At 25.6% G+C, this 9,167-nt stretch overlaps 1 long non-coding RNA gene across 1 annotated transcript in view; it reads right to left on the bottom strand.

Annotated features, from left to right (window-relative positions):
• Nucleotides 1–6,711: 6,711 nt before the first annotated feature.
• LOC111622124 overlaps nt 6,712–9,167 on the bottom strand; it is an 11,242-nt gene continuing 8,786 nt past the window's right edge. The window contains exon 4 of the long non-coding RNA XR_002756199.1: nt 6,712–6,825. This is a non-coding gene — a long non-coding RNA (uncharacterized LOC111622124). The remainder of the gene's footprint in view (nt 6,826–9,167) is intronic.

Here is a 9,167-nt window from a genome sequence, read left to right as displayed (position 1 = left end):
GTATTTTTATATAATATACATGTCGAAATTCCCCCCACTGGGGGGAGATGAACAGGATTAAGGCTTACCATAAAGAACTCTGCTTCTATTTCTACTATTTTAGATGCGGTTTTTTGCGTTTTTGATTGCGTTTTAATAGGGTATGTCAACAGAATATATACTAAAAAGGGATTTTTCAATATTCCCTCCGTAGGGGAGAGAGACAGGATTAAGGCTTACCTTGAAGAACTTGGCTTCTATTATACTATTTTAGATGCGGGTTTTTGCGTTTTTCATTGCGTTTTAATAGGGTACGCCGAGAGAATGTACACTAAGAAGAAATTTTTCGAAAAATTTCCCCCCACACGGGGGAAGTGTTATACATTTATAATAGATACATTTTGAGCCACAACAACGCGTGGCGGGGTCTGCTAGTTTATGATATTTATAGCTGACAAATTATGATTTTAAGACTTTTTAAGAACTGTAGTTACTATTTTTCTGGAAGTATTATTTAATAATTACTTTGCTATTTTTTTAAATATGAGACTGATTTATTAAACAGTGTTCTTTCTATACCAGTTGGCTTATCATTAGTTGAGACCTCTGTTCTATGATTGTTATTTTTAAATAAGATATTTTTAGAACATTAAAAATTTCAAATAAGTGAAGAAACTTTGGAGTTCTATTGTATCTATTTTTATTTATTAAATAACATTAAAAATCGATTGCCTTTAGTTTAATGCTCAGCTTTATGTTTAGAGCTTAATGTGCTGTTCTATTGATACTGTAGAATAGGAGTAGCCACATTTTTGTTTGATCGACCTTCATTATATTAAAACTAGTCGTGATCTACTGTTAGACAAAAATTACGTCAACACGTGATATAACTTTATAGTAACATCTGTACCAACTGTGACTTATTACTGTATATACACTGTTCACGCTTTCTCCAATTCGTGGAGTTTTTTTAATCCGGTAAAAAATAAGTATTACTGAATTGTGAATAGCAAATATTGCGGCGATCGATTGAAAACTTTTTCCAGTTTGACCTGTTGATCGCGATCGACTGATTGACCACCCCTGCTGTAGAGTAAACACCTGCCCGTGCATTGGCTGTCATGCAAGATGGAGGCTGCCGGTTATTGTCGACATAGTCTTGAAATAATGTGCTCATTACATGTATTAAGTAAATAATTATTTAAATTATTTATAGAGATACTAGAGGCTTCTCCTATTTGTTCCTATTATAGACTATTCATAATAAAAATTTTAATAATATGTTTACCTTCATCTATCTAATTCCAAGTAAGGATTACATAACACAAACTAAGTTCGGTTCCGTTTCGAAATGCATCTCAAATTAGTTGGGAAAGAAGGTTCTATTCAAATCTTATAAAAAACTTTCAGATTTGATCGAGCAACGAACAATTTTCAGATTCCATAACAAAAACAAAAAGATTTTTTTCAAATCTTTCGAACGTCATGATTTTTCTGAACGTCTCACAGAAAAACGTACCAATTCCATGGTTACGTGGTTCGCTTAGTCCTTTCTTATAATAAAAACAATTCATTTATATTAAGTTAAAAACAATATTAAATAAAATACATATTTTAAGTTATGAAACTGATAACTTTTGAACCACGTCTTGCAATAAATGATTTAAAAAATGGCAATTACTGAGCCACGTGAAAAAAATAATTTATAAAATGTTAAAATAAACTATAATTATAATAAAATTAATATATATGTATAACACTAACAAAATTATGAGAATTTTATATACAATATTTTTATCGCGAAAAATTAATAATCATCATTTGAAAATTTTTAAACTATTAAAAATTAAACACAAAGTTATCTGATATGATTTAATTTAAATACATTTAGATAATTTAAATTTAAATATTTAAAAAGTTAAAAAATTTAAATTTAAATACATTTAGATATTTTTATTTTTCAGGTTAGATAAATACATTTAATTTGATTTAAGATAACATAAAGTTATTTTAAATCAAATTAAATGCATTTATCTAACCTGAAAAACAAAAATATCGCTGATGATGCATCTTTTATTCATATGTAATTATATTAAATCATAGAATTAATAAACTATTGACTTAATTAAATAAATTAAGTATCTTTCGTTTATAAATTACAATTATGCTTAATACAAAATTAATTCTTTTTCGTCTTTGAAGCTAAGCATTCATGTGATAGACCTAAACTTTCAACAAGTAAAGTAAAAATTTCTCATAATTTTGCTATCGAGAAAATTTTCTTAATTCATACAACTATAATCTGAAAAATTTTGATTTACAGAAACTAGAAATTATATTCCAATCCGTTATTTTTATCTGCAGAGCGAATTTTTACAAATATTTTCAATAGGTTTCGAAAAATCTTTCGTATCATATAACGAATATTTGAAATATTTCTGCACATAAAAAACTAAATAAAAATATAAGAAATTGGAATTTTTCAATATATTTTATATATAACATGCAAAAATATTTTTCAATTTATTATTATTATTTTTGAATAATCTGAATAAAGAAATTAATTTCATTCTAAAATTCCTTAGTAGTATTGATAATGCATTCCTACTTTAAGAAAATGCATTTGCACTTTATCAAAGTATTAAACAACACCAAAACATAATACTTATTATAAGTATTAAGAAAAATCACAATAATTTTATAAATGTGGATTTTAAAATACAGAGTTGACCAAAAGTCAGTTAACTATTCTGAAAAACTAAATTACTGTCTTATTCAGATACTTTATGGTAGAAATCTAAATCTCATTTATATAGAAGCTAGCCCAAAAGTCAGTTAACTGTGGTATAAATTAAATTACTAACTTGTTAAAATATTTTATTACAAATATTACAAAAATTGTTCAAAATCTGATTCTTCTTGTTTTATATACGAATTACTCTACAATTACTATAGTTTTTAGTATTTGAATATTGCAGAAATGTAGTCTTTACAATGGTTAACAAACTTTTGAACTAGTCAGAATATGTATTTATTTCTGTTAGATTTCCATCATAAAATATTCGTACAAGATAACAATTTAGCTTTACAATGGTTAGCTGATTTTTGGGCTACTGTATATTATTTATGAAAATATACTGTTAATTCTTAAATATAGGCTGAAATGTACTATTGNTAATCCTTATGAAGCCATATTTGGTTCACCCTTAAAAGTTAGGCCGAAGACATCATGTTTACCTAATGACGTAGCAGATGTTTGTACCGAAGAGGAACTACGAGAAATAATTGAATCACTAGTCAAAATCAATGTCAATTACAAAAAGAATAAAAATATTTCAGAAAAGTATTGAAAATGAACAGCCATAACTCGGCCAACCCGTTGTGACACTCGCCTGATTCGTCAACGAAATTACAGTCTACTATAGAAATGATCAGTCTTCTTTTAATAAAGAACGGAAAGAAAAAAGTTGAGAAGAAATGAGCGAGCCCAAAGACAGATATAGTAGCTCACGCAAAGAAAAATATATATATATATATATATTTTCTGATAAAAGATTGTATAGTAATTCGAAACAAGGAATCAAACATTATATAAATATAAAAGTATATAAAATGTCTATTTATTAATAGTGCTTTAAATTTAGATCAACACAAGCTATGGCAGTTTTACCATGAATATTGACAGTTTTATTATCATAAAGCTCTGCTTCACATCGTTAGACAGAAATAATTGCACTTCTAACAAGACAAAATTGATCCGGAATTCCCTTTCTCCATATAAAACAAAGTATTTGATTGCATCATTAAATCTTCAACAGGACTCTAGAAAATGATGGTTTCCTTTAATCCTATTTCCATTAAGTTTTCTTTTCATTTTCAAATAAATTATTTATATTTAAAACCTTAACTTTTTAAGAAAACTAAATCAAATTGATAATTTAATAGATTTAAATTATAATGCTTAGAGAACATTTTCAATAATTTTAATTTATCGTGTAAATAACATCTAATTATAATTAAATGATGCGTTGAATATTCTTGACACATCATTTAATCATAACTGGAATATAATACATAGAACCGATAGGTAAATTCTATAATCGGAAACTTGAATTCTTCATATTGGGTATATAATAAGGCAAAAAGTAAAGATAATTTTAATGACATTTAAAGTTTAACTTGATTTTGAATAGTATTTTATAATTAAATATGCTATTAAGACAATATAAACCTTACACACAAAATCAAGAAAATTCTCAAAATATGTAAAAATATGAAGAGATCAATAATTGATACAAATCAATTGAACCCAGTAATACTCAAGATTGGAAGTTTAATATAATAATTGATTAGTATTCAATATGTAGAATAAAAGTTTTGAAATCTAACTAAACGTGGACTTTGAGGCCTGTTTATGTAAGTGTATTCAATGCAAGATTTTATGCTATACTTGTTGCTGTACCTTGTACTGTACATCAAGTATCAACCTAGTACAGTACTAATCTTAGGTTCTAAACACTGGACAAGACAAAATATCAACAAACACAAAATACAAATATATTTGAGACTTCTGAGATACGTAAAAGTATGAAATACCAAGTGCCAGTTATATCATAATGTACATAACTTATATAATTCAGAAATTATATCTATATTTTTACTTTTTTGAAGTAACTAATATCACGAAGTGTAATTATCTGCATTTATTAAATCATTACATTCATTTAGAACTAAATAAAAATAAATACAAAAAACAATTTTTTATGTGATGAATTATTTATGTAATTTATTTTTAGCTTGTTTTTCATTTATAAAAAATGATATTTTGAATTAAATTACTTACGGTATAGAAAATATAGATAAAAAGTAATTAAATTCATTTCGAAAATATAAATCAATTGTGCCAACTTGTAGCCTATATTTATTGATGATGGACTTAATAAGATTCATAAACCCATTGTCAATAAATAAATAGGAAAATTCAAAAGTTAGTTTATCAATATTGACAAATACACGTTCACACTATAATATGGTTGCTGTCTATTGGTTCTTGTACATGAACAAGTTTTTGGATTACAGAGACGTTTCATATACAAGAACAAATATACGTATTCAAAAAAAGTTAACTGACTTTTTGGCCGGTTATATTTCTTGAGAATAGATTTATAACATTTTCAATAAATATACAAAAGGTAAACCCCATATTTATGTACAGTACGTTGGTTCAGAAGTCAGTTAATTGTGTTTTGTTTCTTTGTATTCAGATATAATTATATAGTCAATGTTAAACTGACATTTGGGCCACTCTGCATATTTACTGACTTACTTGAATTTATCAATGTTATATATCTATTGTCAATAAACATATAGGATGGTTCAAAAGTCAACAAACTGTATTCAGATGCATATGAGAAAATATGAAATTCAAAATGATTTCTATTTCTATTTTAAACAAAATAGAAATAGTTTTTCTTTTAGAAAACTGAGTAAACATGATTAAGTATTTAAGTATTTGAAAAACACAACAATTTAGTCTTTACAAGGTTAATTGACTTTTGGACTATTCGGTACATTTATTTAAAACGAGATAATTAAACTTAGTTTAACATCAATTAAGTTGTTTTTTAATTTAAAATTAATATGGATAATCTATACTTTGCATTAGCGAAACAATTTCCATCTTAACAAATTATGCTGAAAACTAAATCAATTAATCTAATTTAATCAAAGCTGCATCTGAAATATCCAATTTAGTTGACAACTCTTAATTAGTGGTCAATAGCGATTCATTTGAAAGATTTTTACAGAAATTTAATTCTCATCTGACAATGATTTATGCATTTTTCGCATTTAATATTATTACTTTAAACGATTTTTGACTAATTTTTTAAGAATTTTTTCTTTAATAAAACCACAAAATTGCTTTTTTTATAGCAAAATATAATTACATTNAGATTAAGAAAAAAAAAAGACTTTTCTAAGAATTCCTTTTTTATTTTTATTTTCTAGAGCTTGATGACTTTAAGGAAATTAACAAAGTTTGAGATATTACATCCAAGTATTAAAGTACAGTACATCTACTAGTCGGAAACTCGGCGCCATCATCGAATGGCGCCAGTTATAATGAGATAATCATTAATGGACAAAAGTTCCTTCATTTGATTGCACCAATGGGAATTTAAGTAAACAATATTTAAATCTACGTGACATTTTTTGTCATTGATTATATGTTTACTTAGCATCATCGTAAATTACTTTCTAATATTATTGTACAGTACATTAAAGTTTGCGATGTTAATATGATAAATTTTTATCTAAAAAATAATAAGTTTTACATTTAAACTACATAAGAATACGAAGAATTTTAATTTAATTTATAATAAAAGTCAAAATATTGCTTTATCGAATGAACTCCTAAAGAATAAAGTTCCTTCATCAAATGCAACATTAGGTTCCCGAAGCATGAAGTTTCCTCATTGAATGCAATAAAGGGAACATCAGAATAAATTTTTTTCTGATGTTCCCTTTATTAACAGATTACAAACAAATTTCTTAAAAATGAAAATATGTTATAATAAATTCAGGAACTTCGGGGATAAAGGACATTTCATCCTGGAGTTCTTTTATTGCATTCGATGAAAATTAGAGTAAATATGATATAAAGAAACAAAAACTTATGATTAATTTTACTTATTTAATATAAAATAAATTCAATCTTTTAACAAACTTGTCCATAAACGTGTAATAAATAACTTGTGTATACATTTTCCACCCCTAATCGAATCAATTAACTATATTAAGGTCATTTCGTTGCTGTACTCTTCTTTCAACGTATATGATGAATAACTGGAATAGAAAAATTGATACTCATTTATAATCTAAGCCAGAAAAATTTATACTCTACATTAGTTTAGACAGTATCACGCTATATCAGGTTTACAGGAGATTTACTGCTACCTGTAGTGTTTTCTAGCAAGAACTGTCTGACATTTTGTATTCTAATGAGTGCAAAGGTTTTCTAGTAAAAATTCTATTACCTATAACGAGAATGAACGTGGCACTTTATCAAAATAAGTAACGTTAAATAGAAAACAGCTCATGAATTTAATTTGGAGCATACAGAAAAAGGTACAAAAAAAAAGTAATGAAAACAGCGAATAAAATGATAAATTCTGGATGGCTACTAAGATTATTTATAATAATTTAAAAAACTGAAAACGTGTTGTTTAATAAAATATAAAATAATTTATATCGTAAATAAGATTATTTCTTCAATATCTGACATTATTTTAATTTAAATATATCTAAAATATTAAAATAATAATTAATCAGTAATTAATAATAATTTTATTTTTTATATATACTTAATAAGAAAATAACTTTTAATTTTATAAATTTAAAAATAAATTTCTTATTTTCCTTTTTAAATTCAAATGTTTAAAATTAAAAATTAAACAGATAAATTAATCAATTTTATTCATTCGTTCCGTATTTATTGAAGTAAGAATACATTTTTGTTATAAGTGGAATAACAAATTTTTAAAGCAATCATGAATAAAGTTATACGTTATTGTTCTAACATTTAATCAATAATAATTGATATACTGACAATCATCTTGATTGCCATAACATAAATTTCTCACAAACAATTTAAAATTAAAGTCATTTAACAAATAAATAGAAATTTTATAATTTAAGTATTTTCGTCGCAATTAAATTGTGTAGTTATTTTTTAAAAATAACTACACAATTGATAAACTTTTATAAGAAGTAATTTCTGCAATTACCTGGAGGTTACGATACAAAAGTTTCTTAACCCTCAAGTAACGGGGTTAACTATACATTAATTTTTATTCTTTAATAGTTTCAAGACTTGTCAAATTATATATAATATTGCGAAGTTTTTGGTTCTACATATGTATAAGGCTAAGATGTATTCTTATTGGGCTGCAATTTGTAATAATTGTAGACCTGTAAATTCCTATTGTCGTCCGTTCGTCTGTTTTTTCTTAATATCCAGAATGAAGTTTTATAGATAAAAGACGAGATCAGATATGGAAACCTTAGGAGTAGCAGGCCCCGATTAACTATATACAAACTTCTAATTCAAATCGGAAGTCACATTATTTCAATTCAAAAATTTTCTCCCGAAAGGAATTAGATAGATGATCGGAACGACGCAATTGTTAAAAACTTATCATATTTTTAATTAATTTAATTTAAAATATATGCTCTCCACTTCAAATTAGTAGTGGCTTGTCCCTGTACATCATACTTATTCTTTAACAATAGTGTCGTGCCGTTCATCTATTAACAGCTTTCAAGGGAAATTTTTGAATTAAAATAACATTACTTTCTGTTCAAATCAGTCATTCTCATGTAGTTAACTGTAAGGGGCCTCCTGCCTTAGAGTTTCCATATCTGGTCTCCTCTTTCATCAATCTAACTTGACTTTCGAAATTAAGGAAAGACAATCGGACGGACGGACGATAGTGGAAATTTATAGGTCTACAATTTTTTCAAATTGCAGCCCAAAAATCTCTGATATAACTGCAAGTAGCCTATATATCAATTATGTAAATTATCAATTTAAAAAGTTTAAAAAATAAGTTAACAATTATTTTTTAAGTTTTTGTTTATTTTTTATTATACCGATATATATTATATTTAAATAATTTAAAAATAATCTTCAGGATTTAATATAAAATACGAAATTGAAATATTTTAAGGAAATAAAGTTAAATTAATATTTAACTTTAAATAAAGTTAAATATAAAAAGTTAAATATATAGGAAATAAAGTAAATAATAAGGAAATAAAGTTAAATATTAATTTAACTTTAGTATTAAAAATATGTATAGTTGAACACAAGATTGTGTTATTAATTAAACACTTGGCTTTTTTCCATCTTTATTCAGTTTGTACAGGTACTTCTACACGTTTCGGGCAACTTGTATCCTTGCGATGTATGTAGTATCCATTTGTTGAACTGTATACATTATTTTTCTTTTCTTGATGGAATTCGCCATTTCTATAACCAATAATTTGTAGTTGATTTGTTTTCTAAAACCGTGTTTTAGTATTCAGAAATACTAAAACACGGTTTTAGAAAACAAAACAGGAGTTAGTTATTAAATGTCAAAGTGGTTGAACTAAATCATGTCCCCATATACATTCTAACATCTTAG

Source organism: Centruroides sculpturatus, unplaced genomic scaffold (assembly GCF_000671375.1).
Source record: "Centruroides sculpturatus isolate CEXI.00-Female unplaced genomic scaffold, Cexi_2.0 scaffold140, whole genome shotgun sequence".
Classification (NCBI taxonomy): Eukaryota; Metazoa; Arthropoda; class Arachnida; order Scorpiones; family Buthidae; genus Centruroides; species Centruroides sculpturatus.
Note: the sequence above shows the minus strand (reverse complement) of the source record. Positions and strands in the feature narration are given on the sequence as shown.